Source organism: Leptonychotes weddellii, chromosome 1 (assembly GCF_054177405.1).
Source record: "Leptonychotes weddellii isolate Sample4059 chromosome 1, ASM5417740v2, whole genome shotgun sequence".
Classification (NCBI taxonomy): Eukaryota; Metazoa; Chordata; class Mammalia; order Carnivora; family Phocidae; genus Leptonychotes; species Leptonychotes weddellii.
Window position 1 is genome coordinate 156,120,816 of NC_138369.1, and position 18,180 is coordinate 156,138,995.

Genomic DNA, 18,180 nt, shown 5'->3' on the forward strand with positions numbered 1-18,180 from the left:
ACAATATAGAGTAAATAGAGGGAAAAGACTATTGATATCAAGCATTATTTTTATTTAATTTTAAAATGTCTTTTATTTGATTAGACTGAGAAGCTAGAATGCAAGGTGTTTAGATATTTTTAAGTGATCTTTTTATCCTATCAAGAGTAATTTTTCTCTATCATCTTTACTGACAGAGAAATATGGGCTATTGATGAGTACTTTGGGATAAAATTAAAATTAAAATTTTAAAATTAAATTAAATTATAAGTTGCAAGATATTATATCAATGGAAAGTTAATCATTATCTTTTAAATACAATATAGGTTTTAGTTCCAAAAGTAAAAAGTTGTTTCTTTGCTTTAAAAGATTTATTTATTTGAGAGAGAGAGAGGATTGGGGTGAGGGGCAGAGGGAAAAGGAGAGAGACAATCACAAGCAGACTCCCACTGAGTTCAGAGTCTGACGGGAACTCCATGTCACGACCCTGAGATCATGACCTGAGTCAAAACCAAGAGCCAGACACTTAACCACCAAGGGGCCCACAAAAGGTTATTTTTAATAACTACCTAATATCCAAAATGCCTTTAGGACATCATAAGTTTTTGGTACCATCTTTTCTTTGTAACTTACATTGTGTTGTACCCCTACAGAATACACCAAGTAAAGAATAGTCTGGCATTCCTTAAATCAATCAAGTTCAGGTTTTTGTTTGTTTGTTTAAAAAAAAAAATTATAATCTCCCATTATAATTAAAGTGCATTTTAAATTAATAAACTAACTTTTAGTATTTCTTCTGCTATTGATTTTTTTTTCTTCAGGAAACTAATCTCAATAAGGTTTCTATTTAAGATCTCAGAAAATTGTAGCATAAACTTTTCCAAATGCTGCTTTTTTTAACTCAGGCAGGAAGGATTACTTCTAAAACATTTTTTGCTTGTCCCACCCTTTTTAACTTCCACTATCATGAGAAAGAAAATAATTGGGAATGAATGAGATGAAGAGTAAAAGAGAAGGGGATCATGGGAAACAAATCTATGTTTAATTCAGGAAAAACTCCCTAATGACATCTCATCACTTAGTTTAAAACTATCTGAGGAAAAGAAAATATTCAACTGGATTTTTGATTTAAGGAATGATAGGTATAGGATGCATTCTAAGAGGCCACTTGCACTACTTTTTCTCTATTCAGGAACATAAATAAGCCAACTTAGACTAAAGATTTCGAATTGCAAAATCTTACTGTAATACAGTCACAAGGCTCCTTTAAACCATAAACACAGACACACACACAACAACAAAAAAATTACAATGGTTGTTGGTCTGCAGTCTCAGGAATTTATTTCTTATTTCAAAGTAAATAATCCATCTCCATCCATTTCCTCTCATTCTGTCCTCAACGGAGATGAAGAACACCTGGACAAGTGCTCTTTGTAATTACCTTTGATATTGCTGAAAGCGTTGTGGTACCTTTTATTCATGTCTTCCAAAAGCAAAAATAACTTTTTTTTTTTCCTATTACCATTCTGCATACATCCTATTTCCTAAGCCTTTACTATTTATTTTCAACTTTGGAGTTACTCCAACTCCATCCTATTGAGTAATGACTCTCAGAACCCAAGAGAATAGCCAAGAAAATACCCAGAGGAAAATAAAATGTTTCTGAATCTTTTAAAATTTAGGAAGAGAAAAGGAAGTTCTTGACATATATAAGACAATTGAAGACCTAATCAAAACCATTCTTCTCCTCTCCTCCCTTATATTAGTAATTTTAAAAGAAAATATGCTTTCACATGCTTTCTTTGAATTATCCATCCTCCAAAGTATCAACACGTTTAAAACAAAACAAAACAAAACAAAACAAAATTCAAAACCTAAGCAGATTAGTTTATTATCTTGTGGTATTAAATATGTGTGCATTCTGCATGCATGCTAGTATGGATGCACACACACACACACACACAGAATTTCTTTCCCTCCTGCTCCTTTCTTATACACAAGTTTTCAAATACCCAGAACTCATTGGGAGTTCCCAGGTCAAGGGTACACTCTTCAAAGATCTTGAACTTGCTTTATTCAATATATTTTTCCTTGTTCTTTCTCATAACAATATTTAGTTTACTTTTTCCTTTTCTCTTTGTTTCTCTACTAGATTTCTATTCTGACAAACATTCTTTAGGTTGTTGTAGGAAATATATTTCTATTTTTAGGTAAAAGCCAAAAAAATTACTATTGCTCATTATATTTCTGTTTTTCTGAGATATTGGGAAAAAACTCAAGTAGAACAAAAAGAACAAATTGGAATAGAAAAACTGCATATTTAAAATGGCATCTGAGAAGGGTCTGTGTGTGTTCATCTTATTTCCTGCCACAACTAGCTATTTATAATATATTTTACAGAAATATCTAAATCATGATTTTACATAAAAATTATTTGCAAGCCTTAAAAATGTGATCATTTCCAGGATTTTCCATTATCCTTAGAGTAACTTTCTTTTTCCTCAAAGTATATTGTAAAGGTCAACTGAATTAAAATGGTGAGGTAGGTAGGTACTATTTAATATGCAGATTCTGGGACACATGCCAAATTCACTGTCAGAATATTTGTGCCAGGGCCCAGGGATGCCAGTGTTCCAAGATCAACAGTTGACTTTAAACTCATGTCAATATGAAAACCACTGATGTAGAAGCCATAGAACCCAAAAAATACTCCCTGTAGTTTTCATTCTAACTCCAGACCCAATGCCAAAATTTTTAAAGCAGATTCAGTCAGCTTAAAATGAACATCAAAAGCAAATTCAAATAAAAAATAATGTAAATCATAAAAGATGATCCTTCCCTCTCCTTTTGATTGTTGGGAACTCATCAGTGATTTTTTTTAGCACAGGTGAGGAATGGGATCTCTTTTTATCCCAAAGACAGTTCTTTGAATCCGTATCGCATTACCACTTGTCATGTAGCAAAATGGTGCCCTTAAAACATTGAACTGACCAAGGGGAAGGCCCCAGTGTATTACATCCTCAGGGTGGATCTGATGGAGTAGAACTTATTATGTACAGATCCTAAATTCGCACCATCTTTATTATGCAACTCATACAAAGTTATGTCAATTTGCTGGCCAATGTCTAGCACTTGCTAAGATCCAGGAATGTTCCGTGGATTTTTTTTTGTCATGTTGCAGTTTACTTGCCCTCTCACACCAAAGTACCGAAATAATAACACTGCCTTGGGCCGCCTGGGTTGCTCAGTCATTAAGCGTCTGCCTTTGGCTCAGGTCATGATCCCAGGGTCCTGGGATCGAGCCCTGCATCGGGGTCCCTGCTCCACGGGAAGCCTGCTTCTCCCTCTCCCACTCCCCTTGCTTGTGTTCCCTCTCTCGCTGTGTCTCTCTCTGTCAAATAAATAAATAAATAAATAAATAAATCTTTAAAAAATAATGATAATAACACTGCCTTATGTTTGTATCATGCTTGATACCATTTTCCAAAATGCTATAATGTTCTTTGATCACTTTTGAGATTCAAAGAAATATTTTGAGGCAGACTGGATACAGTTTCGGTTTCACAGTTAACATAGGGACAAATTGAAGCTCAAAAAGGTAAATAACCCATAAAAGGGTCTTGTGTATTTCAGACTCCAGATTAACGTTCAGGGCTTTTGATTCTAACTGGGATGCATTCTTTATCACTCTGTGTAAATAACATACTATAAAGTAACATGATATTTGCTTATAGTTTATATATTTTTAAACAAAATAGACATAATTTTATTCCTTTACTTCACCTCCTTCACTAAAATATGAGCACCATGATAGCAGGTTTTGCCTCTGTTTTATTTTTCTACATTTACTGAGTAGGCTAGTGAATGGCAAATAGTGGGTGTTAAATAAATAAAGTTTGAATATAAGTGGGCTCCCCAAATAATTGTCATCTTTAATTTGTCTGACTCAAAGGAACTTTGATATTTTTTTCCTAAAACATACTTAAATTAATTTGAGACAGCTGGAATATCTTTTGATGGAAGTTCATAAAATACTATTTATTTATAGGTTTCTGTTCAATTGTTCTATTTTTTTTCTCCTCAGGTTCAACATCAGTTGTCTATGGAAAAAGAACTGCATGAACTTTAAGTATGTCATAAGCTCTAACAATAAAATCTTCATGATTTAAATATTAATTGGTGTCACAAAATTAAGATATAAAAGTTTAATTGCAATAATTTCCAACAGAATTTCCAAACCCCACAGTTAGAGAAACTAGAAAAATGTGTGAGTGCAAAACATCTAATGAGGTCTGTAAGGTGGATATGCAAGAAAAATGTTTTAGTTTATTGGAAGATGTTTTATTTTTGTCATGCCAAAGTAAAGCCCAGCGATCTCTAATGACTCTCCATGCTTTGCTGTTATTGTTGTTGTTTTTGATCTCTTGCATTTCATACTACGTTTGCAAACAATTACATCAGCCCATGGGGAAATAGTTTAGAGATCTAACAGTCTTCTCTGAGCCAAAACCATTTGTGCACAGAACCAATAAACAACAATCAAATGACTATCAACATGTAGGAATATAGCATAGATGGCAGATAAATCTAAAATCACTAGTGCAAATTGCCACTGCAGTCAATACATACAGCACACATATACGTCAAATGCGCTCTCTAGGATGTGCATGCATTGCTTTTGCTGTTTCTACTTGCCCTTTTGTTGTGGAAAGTATACATTATTGTTACTAAACACTCCTGCTAGGGGAATACAATGGATTCCAGGTCAATGAAAATGTGAATTTGAATTATTAATCCAACAATTAAGGGGGGGAATAATTTAACCCTGGTTTGACCTTTATCACTTCAGGTGAATTGATATATTAAAAAGGTGTATATCTGGGGGAAAAAAAAACAAAACATGGTAGTGCAGCAAGTACATCTGTATAACACTGTGGTCAATCTAACAACAGCATTTTTAATATGTTAGTTTGAAATAGTGTGTAAGGGTATGTGTACAATGTGTTTATGCATCTGTGGTGTGATCTTGTAAGAAATGGTTTGCTTTTTCTACCAATGTGTCAGTCTCCCTTTACCTAACACGAGCAAATAAACTTCAAGCTTAAATACATTGAGGAACAGTGACATTAAAGCCAGAAAGAAGGTTTCTAAAGATTCATTTATAGATTTCCATTTGTAAATTCTAATACGACATCTTTCTTAATAGGATTTCAGAAAATGACAAAGGCTCAATCCACTGCTGAGAATTTCCTATGCTTTCTTGACTCCATGCTTCAGTAAGAGCTGAATGTGTGTATGTGAAAAAAGTCTTCAGCTTACCCCAAGCATGTAAAGACCTATAGCTGTGAAATAAGATCTTCCAACCATTATGAATTTCTTTGGATAAAGGATGGGAACTCATATACCTACAGGAACCAGGCATTTTTCATAAATGTACGAGTTAAGATAGCATGGTGAATTAGGTTTTGTGTTAGTCTATCTATATCTATGTGTCTACACATCACTATACTGAGTCTATGTCTATATCTAGACCCACATCTGTACCCACATCTACCTTTATATGTACACCTATACAAACATCTCTAGCTCTTATCTATCTATCTATCTATCATCTATCTATCTATCTATCTATCTATCTATCTATCTATCTATCCATCCATCCTCAGGAGTCTTCAGTCTGTGGATCAGACACAAGCCACTCAGGCCTAGAGTCACAAAGCTATTTTGCTGCAGAGTTTGCAGCAAAAAAAAAAAAAAAAAAAAGTACTTTTTCCAATGTGTCACAAGTGTACCAGGAAAGATATAAATCAGGCTTTTAAAACACTTGAAGTAGACTCAGTTTCTTCGTATTTAAGAACACTGAACAAAACTTACACTGATTTTTATTGTTGCTAACTCTGTATTGGATTACCAAATAATTGCTGCACAATTTATTTGATATGAGTAACAGTTCGACAATCTACATTACACAATACTGTGAATTAAATAATTTTGCTGACAAAGCAGAGAGCAAACAGTTGTGTAAACAATATTTGATTGAACAACATCAAGATAATCAACCATTTTGACTAAGTTTTCTGTTAAATGGTTATTTCTTCTCAACAGTATGGCACTGTTAAATGAGGAATTGGAGGCCATGTGCTACAGAGTGGAGGTGGTTTTAGGGAAATACGGATCTTTCCTAAAGAGGAGCCAACTCATATTAAGTCACTAGGCCCAGCCAGTGGTTTATGGAGGTACAGTAGCACATATATTTTAGGTAGTAAAATTTAACATTTTAAAGAGGAAAAGATGCTTTTACAGAAATCCTTAAAATAACATGAAAGAAATACTATTGAGGGACAAAGAGAGTGTTGATGGAGTATTTTGACTGAAGTTCTTTCAAAGTGTAAGAGGAAGTTGCCATAATGTAGGTAAAGAGACAGTTACAGTGTGTCTGACTAGGACAGAATAGTAAATTTGGATGGAAAGGTCTTCATTGTTTAAAATGGATGCATGTCACTGAAGCAGTTAATGAATTATCTTCTGACTTCCCTCAATAGGATCTGAAGACAAAGTTTTCAAATGAACACTGGGAAATTGGCTTGAGGAAAATGTGAGACACTGTATTATTATTTTTCAATTTTTTTTCTTTCAATGGTGAACGTTAAATGCTATTTTTCCCATAAAGTTTGAAATGCCTTGACAGTTGTAAAAAAAAAAAAATCAATTATTCACCCCATGTTTTATTTATACAGTTATTTAGACAACAAAACTGTTAACATTCAAAGTAAGTTTGTTCTGATAATCTATCCAACCTAATTCAGAAGACAAATATAGCCACTGGAAACTTGCAACAATGTTATGCAGGCAGAGAAGAATCCCATCAAAGGGATTTAGTCCCTATAATGCCTAAGGACTTGCTTTTGGCACACCCAAACAATGACATACTATGAGACAGTACCTTGGATATTTTCATCATCTGTGAGTATTTTAAAATTCTTGGCCTTTCAGGAAGATAAAATTATGGAATTCGGGGATCTCAACTATATAAACATTCCATTCCAGTGTCTCCAGTATTTTCACAATTTATTTTTTTTTCTTTCAATAGTCTAATCCACACAGCTAGAAATGATCCATGGTTTATTCATGTATATGATAAAGCCATATATTTTCCAACCAAAATTACTCATTGTTATTGGTAGAATATAAGGTAATATACTTTAAACACTATAAAGTACTATATAAATAAAGACGAGGTAAGTTTCAGGGGAACCAAAGAAAGAGGAAATAAATTCTGAGTGAATTCATAAAGATGATATATGATTTGAATTAATACCTTTTATAAAGAATTTAAGCATACTAGTGGTCAAATGGAGAGAATACAACTTAGTAAGCTCAACAAGAGAAGTATAAAAAAAAGAATATCTAAAAAAAAAAAGAGAGAGAAGTATAAAAAAAGAATCATGGAATCATGATTCAGGGAGATTTCTCAATTCTAATAAGAAAATGCCATTTGAGCTATCATAACAAATGATGAGCTTTACAATGGAAGAGGCAGAATTTTTTTAAATCCTCTGCATCTATATTCAGACAATATATTCTCTCTTCTGAGACACTGATTTTTCAATAAAAAAGGCATTTCCCCTCGGGGACAATATAGAAATTTTATTCTCTGCATAAAACTATTAGGAATTAATATAATACAGAGGGAAAGACCAGCTACTTGTGAAAACCTTCCAGAAATTAGCCTAGCATTTAGAGTGATTGATAAATATTTTTTCCAGGATTTCTTTATTTTTATTTTTATTTTTTTAATTTTATTTTATTATGTTATGTTAACCACCATACACTACATCATTAGTTTTTGATGTAGTGTTCCATGATTCACTGTTTGCGTATAACACCCAGTGCTCCATTCAGTACATGCCCTCTCTAATACCCATCACCAGGCTAACCCATCCTCCCACCCCCTTCCCCTCTAGAACCCTCAGTTTGTTTCTCAGAGTCCACAGTTTCTCATGGTTCGTCTCCCCCTCCGATTTCCATTTTGCAAAAACTTCACGTGAAACATTCTGATATAAAAGTAACTAAAGTGAGGTCATTTCATCATCTATAAAGTGAGGGGGTTGGATGAGAGGGTGATCCCCAAGAATTCTATCACACTTGTGCCAAAGGCAAAGAGAAAGTTAGCCGCGGGACAGGGTTCAGAAATTATTTGGAGGAGGCAGAGTCACATCAGAGATGAGTGCTAAAAGGCCATCTGTTGCAACGTGCCCAGTTTTAAGCCCAATTTGTATGGCGTGAGCTGTGCGGTGAACAGTGTGTGTACCGGGGCTTAAGGGAACTGGATAAAGTTAACAGGCCAGGGTGAAACAAGACAAATGAGCAATGACTGAGTGGGCCCCAAAGAGGAAGGAGCAAGATTGCTATGGCTACAAAGCAAGTTATGTAATTGTTGGCACGCGCATTGTTTGTGACTTGTGTAAGAGTATGGAAGTGGGGAAGCCCTGGTTTATCCAACAGGGCATATTTTGTGGCTTCTGTGTTGGGGTTTGGCTGAGAGAAGTGTTACAGGCGCCTGTGGTAGAGGGTTACACATACTTATCCTTTTTCATTTCCAATTATAACAAAGTATACTAGAATAACATGAGGTATTGAACCATGTGTTCTATGTTTGATATTTCTTAGCTATTAAATTCTGTAACTATTTTTCCTCCAATTTAAACTTTTGTAAGCTACTTAATAGTGTTTTGCAACCACATTAACTCTTTCAACCCGCCATGGTGTGTGGAAATGATTTCTATGGAGATAATGCATTATTTCTTGCTAATAAAATGTGTGAGGATTTTCTTAAAAATAAGCCACAGATCCATCTCTGAAAACTTCTTTGAAAATTTGTTGACACTCTTTAGGAAGCCACAGTCAAATTTTGATGTGGTGAGCCGATTTCAGTTTTGATAAGAATGTTACAACTTGTAAACATTATGACTGGCTCCCATTTGCAAAACTCTTTGTAAATACTTTAATAGTAGCCAGCTAAGTCCAATGGATTGATTTTATATGTGCTGTTCTACTAAATACTGCCACCTTCCAGCCAGCTATGATAATATTATAAACCTGAGGTTTATAACTATTTGTTATAACATGTGCCAGGATCCCCCCATGTACTTAACGTTAATTATTTCATTCAATCATGAGAATATTGTGCATGGGGACTGTAACATTATTATTCCCATTTTACAGAAATGGAAACTGAGTTTTTAAGATGTTATGTAGCTTGTCCAAGGCCACATAGATAACGAGTTTCACCTGTGGGATTGAAGAATTAAGAGTTTGAATTCAGAGCCTGATATTTTACCTCCTGCAAATATCGTTCCCCTAGATTCTCATGTTCACTTAGTTCTACTACTGAAATAGAAAAATGTGTTAAAAGCAGTACTTTCTTGTTTGACTGTAATGATGGATATGGGTATCTCAACAGAGGCCTTTACCTGATACCTACAATAGAATCCTCTGGATAGCCGAAGAGAAGGGGCTGCTCATTTTGGTGAAGCCAATCAGGCTGTGCCCCTGCTACCTTAGATATTTGAGGAGGGGAGTGGAGTGAGAAGAATAATAAATGGAGACCCTGGGAGAGTAGCTTATATTATTGGAGCAGAATATAGTAGAAGGGCAATCAACATTTGTTAAATACACATTAAATGACTTTGAGACCCCTCATAATCTGGCAACTGCTAACCTCACTTTAATCACTTCTTACCTTCCCTCATGCTTCATACCACCCTACTGACCATCACAGGAGACACCATGATGCTTCTGCATCTCAATGCCTTTCATCTGTAGTGTCCCCTCTATTTGTGATCCATCTCCTCTTCCATTGTAAAGCTCATCATTTGTTATGATAGCTCAAATGTCATTTTCTTATTAGAATTGAGAAATCTCCCTGAATCATGATTCCATGATTCTTTTTTTTATACTTCTCTCTCTTTTTTTTTTTTTTTTTTTAGATACTCTTTTTTTTATACTTCTCTCGTTGGGCTTACTATGTTGTATTCTCTCCAGTTGACCACTAGTACTCTTAAGTTAGGGAAAGTTTTATAGCATCTAGCACTTGGTGTTCTGATGTGAGCTAGGCTAGAGTATAATGGCATGCCCTGTGTTAGAAGTGAAAATGACATTTCGAACCTCACTTCAGTTTACTGGTGAATGGGAACACAAGAAGAAATATAAACCAGGATACTCTTAGGAGAGGTGATTTGCCATGGGCTGTGTGTCCTGTGGGTCCTTCCTGGGTATACCAAGAATATAAGACAATGGCTTCTCTTTGCTTGGGCCCCTTTTCAGGATGGCATTTGCAGTGAGGGATGAAGAGTAAAAATAGGTGTGCTTGCCACTCATGATAAAATAATGAAGTCTCCAAGTTTAGTATCCTCAGTCATGACACAAATTTACTGTGTATCTGGCCTTCATACGGGTTCCTATGCATCCCCTTTCTGGATCCTGGAGGAAGGAACAGCAAGGAGAGCTGACACATGGAGCTCACGTGGCCTGCTGTGCTATGAGTAATGAAGTTCTTTGCCTGTGACCTAGGAATCTCATGTCTTTTGCCAATAACCATGAAACAGAACTAGGCTAACTTATTAGATCACAAGCCAAGTAAAATCCAAGAATTTCCACAGCTCCTGATAGATACAAGTGACTGTACATAACTTGATTCTTTCTTAATTCCTCAACAAAATAAACCTAAATTATCTTAATTTGGCTTCCCCTCATAAGCAGACACTAAGTCAGGAACATGAGTGCCAGTAGCTTATTTGAGGTTAGCAGAAAACACTATTAAATGAATAAAGAAATGAGACAAAGAAGAGAACAGTCAACGAAGGGTAGTTCTATACAGCCGGTGGTCACTGTGGGTGATGGTGCTTAATCCCACTGAAAAATTCTGGAAGTCAATGTAAAGCACGCGCTTCAGTGTTTTCCCATGAAGGAGAGAGGGTGATGGGATATTTATATACCAATTTCCATCAGTCCCCAGTTGGGAACTACTACTAAGGGGTATTACATATATGGCATTTCCAGGATGTCAGGCATGTGGGTAGAGTGGTCTCTGGATTTGGAAAAAGGCATCAGGCATAGAAAAATGCAGATACTGGAGCTGGAATCAACTTGTGTCCCCTGAAATTGTAAAGCTAAAGAGATGTGGTTGGGCAGCAAAATATCAAATAAGTGCTAAAAATAGCCCTCATGGAATGAAGAAACCACAAGTTAGAGGAGCTCATAGTCATGAGTTTTTAGCCATTGATGCCATCAGGGATCAGGGCATGGCAACACATGTTCTGTCTACTAACAAACAGCATATTCTGCTTTGTGTCATATATGTATTCTGAGTTCTTTCTATTTTTCTTACTGTCATCTTATCCTTACATAATATCCTAGTAATGAGGTCTACTCTGTCACCGTGACCCACCACAACCTGCCCAATGCTTGTTTGATAGGAAGAAAAATTAGAGTGATAAAACTGTACATGGTAAGCATCTTGAAATGCATAGCCAAAAAGATCATCGATTAACAAAGATTAAATAGAAAGGTTCAAATATATTTTTTATGGTATAAAGGTACATAATGGAGGGAACAACCTTGCATAATCCAATTTAATATGTGATTAAATTAGTTGGTTTGGCTTATACCTTTCCCTAAGATGAAGAATGTTGGCCAGCTGAAATGGATGCTGGGAAACTCCTGGGGTGTCATGTTATCCCCAAGGAGGACAACTCACTTATGAATAATCAGGAATTGGCTGTACAGGAAAACCTTACTATTGCCAGGGTTTCCATTCAGAAATAAACAGAAGTTACTGAATGTCTGAGGAAAAGAGGTAGAATCAGCATGAAGAATACCTACCATATGCTGAGAACCATGCCACACAATTCACATGAATTTGCACATTGACCTCTTCCCCTCAACAGTTCCTAGAAGTTTCTATTTTAATAATGGAGGAAACTGGAAAGTTTAAGTATACTTTTCCAAAAGCACAGAATAAATAATAGCAGATTAAGGGCATAAGTTCATATTTGTCTGACTAAAGTCCATATGATTTCTACACTACCCTTGACTCCCCATGAATCATTATGTCATGCTGGGTACAGGTGAAAATGTAGTAATATTCCAAATCAGATGTTTTCTTCTAACATACTTATAACACACACACACGTACACACATATGTGTAATAAAATATCAGACCTCATTTTTGTGATGTTTGCTGACAACTTTCAAGTCCCAGCCTTTCCCTTTCCCTTGCTTCACACATGGGCAAGCTGTAAGAAACCCTAGGTGCTCCCTCTTTTGGTACAGGTGGAAAGTTCAAACCTTGCAAGTCCCAGCTTTCATGGAGGAATTCTCGTACTGGCCCCACTCCTAACTCCCTTAAAAATCTTAAAGCTAGTCTCCTCTCCCCACTCTCCTGACCCATGTTTGGACCTGTTAGGTCCAACCCTGCTCTCCTTAGAAAGTCCTACTCTATAGTAACAAATCTTTTCAAAACTCCTTGCTGCATGTGTGGCATCATCAATCTTGACATCTGAACCAAATATTGGGTAGAGGGTCGATTTCTTTATTGTGAGTGATAACAACATTTGGCACAGGAAACGGTGACTAGATAATGGATACCATCACCAGGGAATTTTCTTCTCTTACATTGGTTTGATAACTGGATGTGCTTGCCAGCAACCTTGTGTTTTGAACTGTGCTGCTTTGTGTTGCAATTGCTAAGTCCTACCTAATTTAACCAACTTGAGCTTCAAGTTTCAATAATTAGCATTTAGGGACAGAAGTATGTGACTGGGGCCCTTTTTATACAATAATTAAAAAAAGAGGGCTGATTGGCTTTGGTGCCTATACAATATAGGTCTTAGAATAACCTTAACATCCACTGAAATGCACCATTTGGCAAACCTTTATGACTACGATCAATGCTGGAGCTCAAATTACAGTTCAACCTGGAATCCTTCCTACATTTAGTCATGGTGTTCCCCATAACCTTAGAGATGTTCTTGAATATAAAACAGGACAAAAAGACATGTCTTAACCATTGGAATATTGCCTTGCTAAAATTCTCCGGAACCAGGGCGCCTGGGTGGCTCAGATGGTTAAGCGTCTGCCTTCGGCTCAGGTCATGATCTCAGGGTCCTGGGATCGAGTCCCGCATCAGGCTCCCTGCTCCTTGGGAGCCTGCTTCTCCCTCTGCCTTTCTCTCTCGCTCTGTCTCTCATGAATAAAAAAAAAAAAAAAAAATTCTCCAGAACCATATTGACCATTGCCCTAAAGTATCCCATAGTGGGCAGAGAGGATCTTACTCAATGAATAAAAAATTAAAATTAATTTTTTGACATTTACAAATGGCTTGACAAGGGTGCCTGGGTGGCTCAGTTGGTTAAGCAACTGCCTGCAGCTCAGGTCATGATCCTGGAGTCCCAGGATCAAGTCCCGCATTGGGCTCCCTGCTCGGCAGGGAGTCTGCTTCTCCCTCTGACCCTCCTTCCTCTCATGCTCTCTGTCTCTCATTCTCTCTCTCTCAAATAAATAAATAAAATCTTTAAAAAAAACAAAAAACAAAAAACAAATGGCTTGACAAAATGGGACCCCATGGTCCTTTTCCTCGTTAGTTAAAATAGTTAATACAGATCAATGTAAATTAAAACAGGGCCTTCAAAGATTGAAACCCATGGTGGAAGACCTAATTAAGGAAAGGATGAGTATTCGCACTGCTTCTCTATTTAAAAGCACAATTTGACCTATTCTCAAACTTGAAAGAATGAATGGCACCTAATGATGCATTCCCCCAACCTTAATGCCCTGGTCCCACTCATTAAGGCCCATATCCAATATTATTCTAATATTATTCAAATTACTGTTTCCATCCAGCAACTGGAAATTGCTTAGTCATAGATTTGGCTGATATTTTCTGATCAGTGTCTCTTTCAACAACCTCTCAAGCTGCAGTTGCCTTTCACCTCTGAAGAGACCAATACACCTTTATCTGGCTGCATAAGGAGTGCTGCAACAGTCTCACCATCACACGTGATCCTTGCAGGCAAGTTATTTTTTTTAATTAAAGATTTTATTTATTTATTTTGAGAGAGAGAGAGAGAGCCTGAGTCGGGGGCGGGGGAGGCAGAGGGAAAGCGAGAAGCAGACTCCCCGAGGAGCAGGGAGCCCGATGCGGGACTCGATCCCAGGACCCTGACATCATGACCAGAGCCAAAGGCAGACGCTTAACAGACTGAACCACTCAGAAGCCCCTGCAGGCAGATTCTTAACCACATCTGACCCTCTTCAGGAACACAGGTATGATATTATTTTGATGACATCACTTTCCAAGGAGGTTCATTTGACATACTCATTCAGGCCATACAAATACTTAACAAAAGTGCTTACAAAAAGAGCCTGGGCTATTGTACTACAAATAATATAAGACCCCACAACCTCTGTTAAATTCTTAAAAATGATTAGATAAACTGAGGTCACTCTGGCACTGTCAAGAAACAATTGCTGATTTACTCATCACCCATATTTTTAAAACAAGCCAAACATATTTTAACTCTTTTTGAAGGCAACATATTCCGAAGTTACAAATTTAACTTAATAAGCCCTTTATACTGTTACTTGAAAATCAGCCCATTTTGAATGGGGCATTCAAGATGGACATACGTTTCCCCTGGACTTCTGGTAAAAGAAAATGCCCCACTTGACTCCATAGCTCATACCATTAGAGTGGCTATTGCTGGTTGCATACTGGGCTCTCCCAGAAACAGAGGTTCTCAAAGGCCCTAAGCCCACAACTCTCCATACCCAACTGCCCTTATGTCTTGGGTTATAGAAGCAGCATTCCACAAGTTCTGCACAACCATGGAGACTTCTTTCTAGAGAAAAGAGTTAAATATGGGTGTTAGCATATTTCATCAAAAAGAAGAGTGCTCCTTCCATCCTCAATGTGTTACAAAGTGCCACAGTTGTTGAGGAGGACTCTTCTATCCTGAATGACTTGGCCACTTGGGTAATCCCTTGGGTACATCTATGTGAACAGCAAAGGGAGATCATATAATTTTTGGACAGCAATAGTGCCATCATATGTGATGGAGATCATTGTGGGGTTATACCTTATTATTCCTTTACCAGGATGTCCCTGATCAAGAATAGAATCCAAAGATCAGCATAATTGGTTGTACATTAGGCAGCCATCTTAGCATTGGATACCTTGGCCAACAGTTGGTTCCAACTGCCATTTACAAATTCTTGTCATTGCCAATGGTTTGGTCATCTAGTCTGGCAATCGCAACAACAACCATTGTTTAGCCAAGGTTACCTCTTTTGATGTAAGAACTCTGGTGATCTCTTACTTCACGGATATGCAAAAATTGGATCAGGATCACACAAGTTCCTGCACATACTAAAGTCACAATACGAGATACCACCAAAATACTCCGTACCCCTTTGAGAGTTCCAGACTCTATTACTGATAGTGACCAAGGCACTTATTTCACTTCGAGAGCTGCATAATCCTGGACTCTCGAGCAACACGTTCAATGGAACATTCACTTTCCTTACCAACCTCAGGCTATAGAGCCTCAGGCCTTATAGAGGATGGTGATGGCCTATTTAAATAAGTTCAAACTCAGTTAACTGAAACATTACACACTTCAGCCATCAGTCAAATATCAGAGGTGAATTGTAATAAAGAGTCAGATTCAGTTTTCAATGTTTGTTTGACAGCTGACAGATTTCAATCCTAACCACTCCCTTTCTCTGTCAGCTTTACATCTGGGGAAGCTAATAAGAAAGCTGCTTCTTTGGTGCTAGTGGGAATTCCAAGTCACACAAGCCTCATCCCACATGAAAGAACACTCACCCTACCCCCACACCTTCTATCTACCATAAATAGCCTAAAGACAATTTCTGTTCTCTGCTTTTTCAAGCTATTCTTGGACCTGTTTGGGAGCTCATTCTGTTTTGCCCCAAGAAAACCTCATTATGTCAGTAATAAACCATTTCATACTCTCCTGGTGAATCTATGGCATTATTAATCTTGATATCTAAACCAAATTTTGAGTTTGGGAAGAATTCATCTCATGTCTATGGGTGACCACAAGAAAATGGATTTTGGTTATTTTGGCATAGGACACCCGTGAAGTAGTGACTCTTGGCATTATGATATAGTTCAATTGTATTACCATGACCAAAGAACACTAGATCTTTTCTGAAAGTGTACCTTTTCTTTTTTTTTAAGTTTTTATTTATTTATGTGAGAGAGAGAGAGAGATAGAGAGAGAGAGTAAGAGAGAGAGAGAGAGAGAGAGAGCATGAGCTGGGGGGAGGGGCAGAGGGAGAAGCAGACTCCCCGCTGAGCAGAGAGCATGATGTGGGGCTCGATCCCAGGACCCTGAGATCATGGCCTGAGCCAAAGGCAGATGCTTAACCAACTGAGCCACCCAGGTGCCCGTGAAAGTGTACCTTTTCATATAAAGTACGAAAACTGCAAAATTCTAACTAAAACCCCTTAGAGTAACTTTTCTTGCAACTAATATATGGTCTTTCTGTTATGTCTGGCTAAGCCTTATAAAAAAAAATTCCTTTTTTTTTCAATTCTTTTCTGTGTGTATTATACAAAACTTAAGTCTCCAATAATTTAAAAATGTCCATCTAACTCAAAACAACAATGTTCTAACTGGTTCTGCATTCAGTTTTAAAAACAAAAAATCTTCAATGGTTTGTTTTGCCAAGGCTAAATTGCCATTCCATGCTGTATTTGGTATGTATTTCATGGAAATTTTTTTCCAGGATTTATACTTCCTGAATATTTACACTTAACTAACTTAAATATACTCTAGAAAAGTTATGCATTATCAAAAAAATTAAATTTGCTCTTCATTTTTTTAAACCTTTGTAAATTTTGTTGAGCAACAAATCCTACCCTATTGTCATTGTGAACAGTGACATTTGTGAAGAGCATTGAGACATCACCATTTTTGCCAAGGCATGTCTGATGGTAAGATACCTATAAGGGCGATATTCTGGTTGTGAATGTTAAAGAGTTAAGAAAATCTGGGGCTGTGTTTATTCACATTGCCCTAAGTCAAGTAGGCTTTGTTTAAAAAAAAATATACCAATTGAGAGGGGTTAGGGTTGTTCTTCAGAAAAGAGTTTCTAATAGCAAAAAGAAACTTGAAGTTAAAAAGAAATTAAAATAGTAGAAAGAGCAGCAAGATTAGTAGGTGAGATAATCAAATGCAAAAAACTGGGCTCTATGTCCAGGAAAACTGTTATAGGGAACTAGCCCTGTGTCCACTAAGTATATGCTGAAGGTTCTCTTTCATACAGTGCTTAAGGTTTGTGTCATGCTCATGTTGCTGACACATGAAGCATGTTTTGTTTGGCCACTGAGGACAGGTAGAGTGAGCAGCAACCCTTCAAGCTAAATCTATCTCCCTGGTTTCCTGAGACTGACTTTTGGGTTTAGATTCTCTTTGGTTTTGGGTAAAAACAGTTTGTACTGTAGCAGAGTCTGATTTATTAAAATCATCATTGATTTTCTCTTTCTGCTTCTCCTGACTTTCCTCAAGAGTTGGACACTTTGTATGAACCTCAATTTCAGAAACACACACATACACACATGCACACACACACTGAGACATGCTCCATGAGAATAATTTCCATAATTGTCAATTGCTTCCATCGAGTTATAACCTTTTTTTTACTTTTCATAATTATTTTTATGTGAAAATGATTTTTTTATTTTATTATGTTATGTTAATCACCATACATTACATCATTAGTTTTTGATGTAGTGTTCCATGATTCATTGTTTGTGCATAACACCCAGTGCTCCATTCAGTACATGCCCTCTTTAATACCCATCACCAGGCTAACCCATCCCCCCAACCCCCTCCCCTCTAGAACCCTCAGTTTGTTTCTCAGAGTCCATAGTCTCTCATGGTTCATCTCCCCCTCCGATTGGCCCCCCCCTTCATTTTTCCCTTCCTGCTATCTTCTTTTTAACATATAATGTATTATTTGTTTCAGAGGTACAGGTCTGTATTCAACAGTCTTACACAATTCACAGCGCTCACCATGGCACATACTCTCCCCAGTGTCTATCACCCAGCCACCCCATGCCTCCCACCCCCCACCACTCCAGCACCCGTAACAAACTGAGTTATAACCTT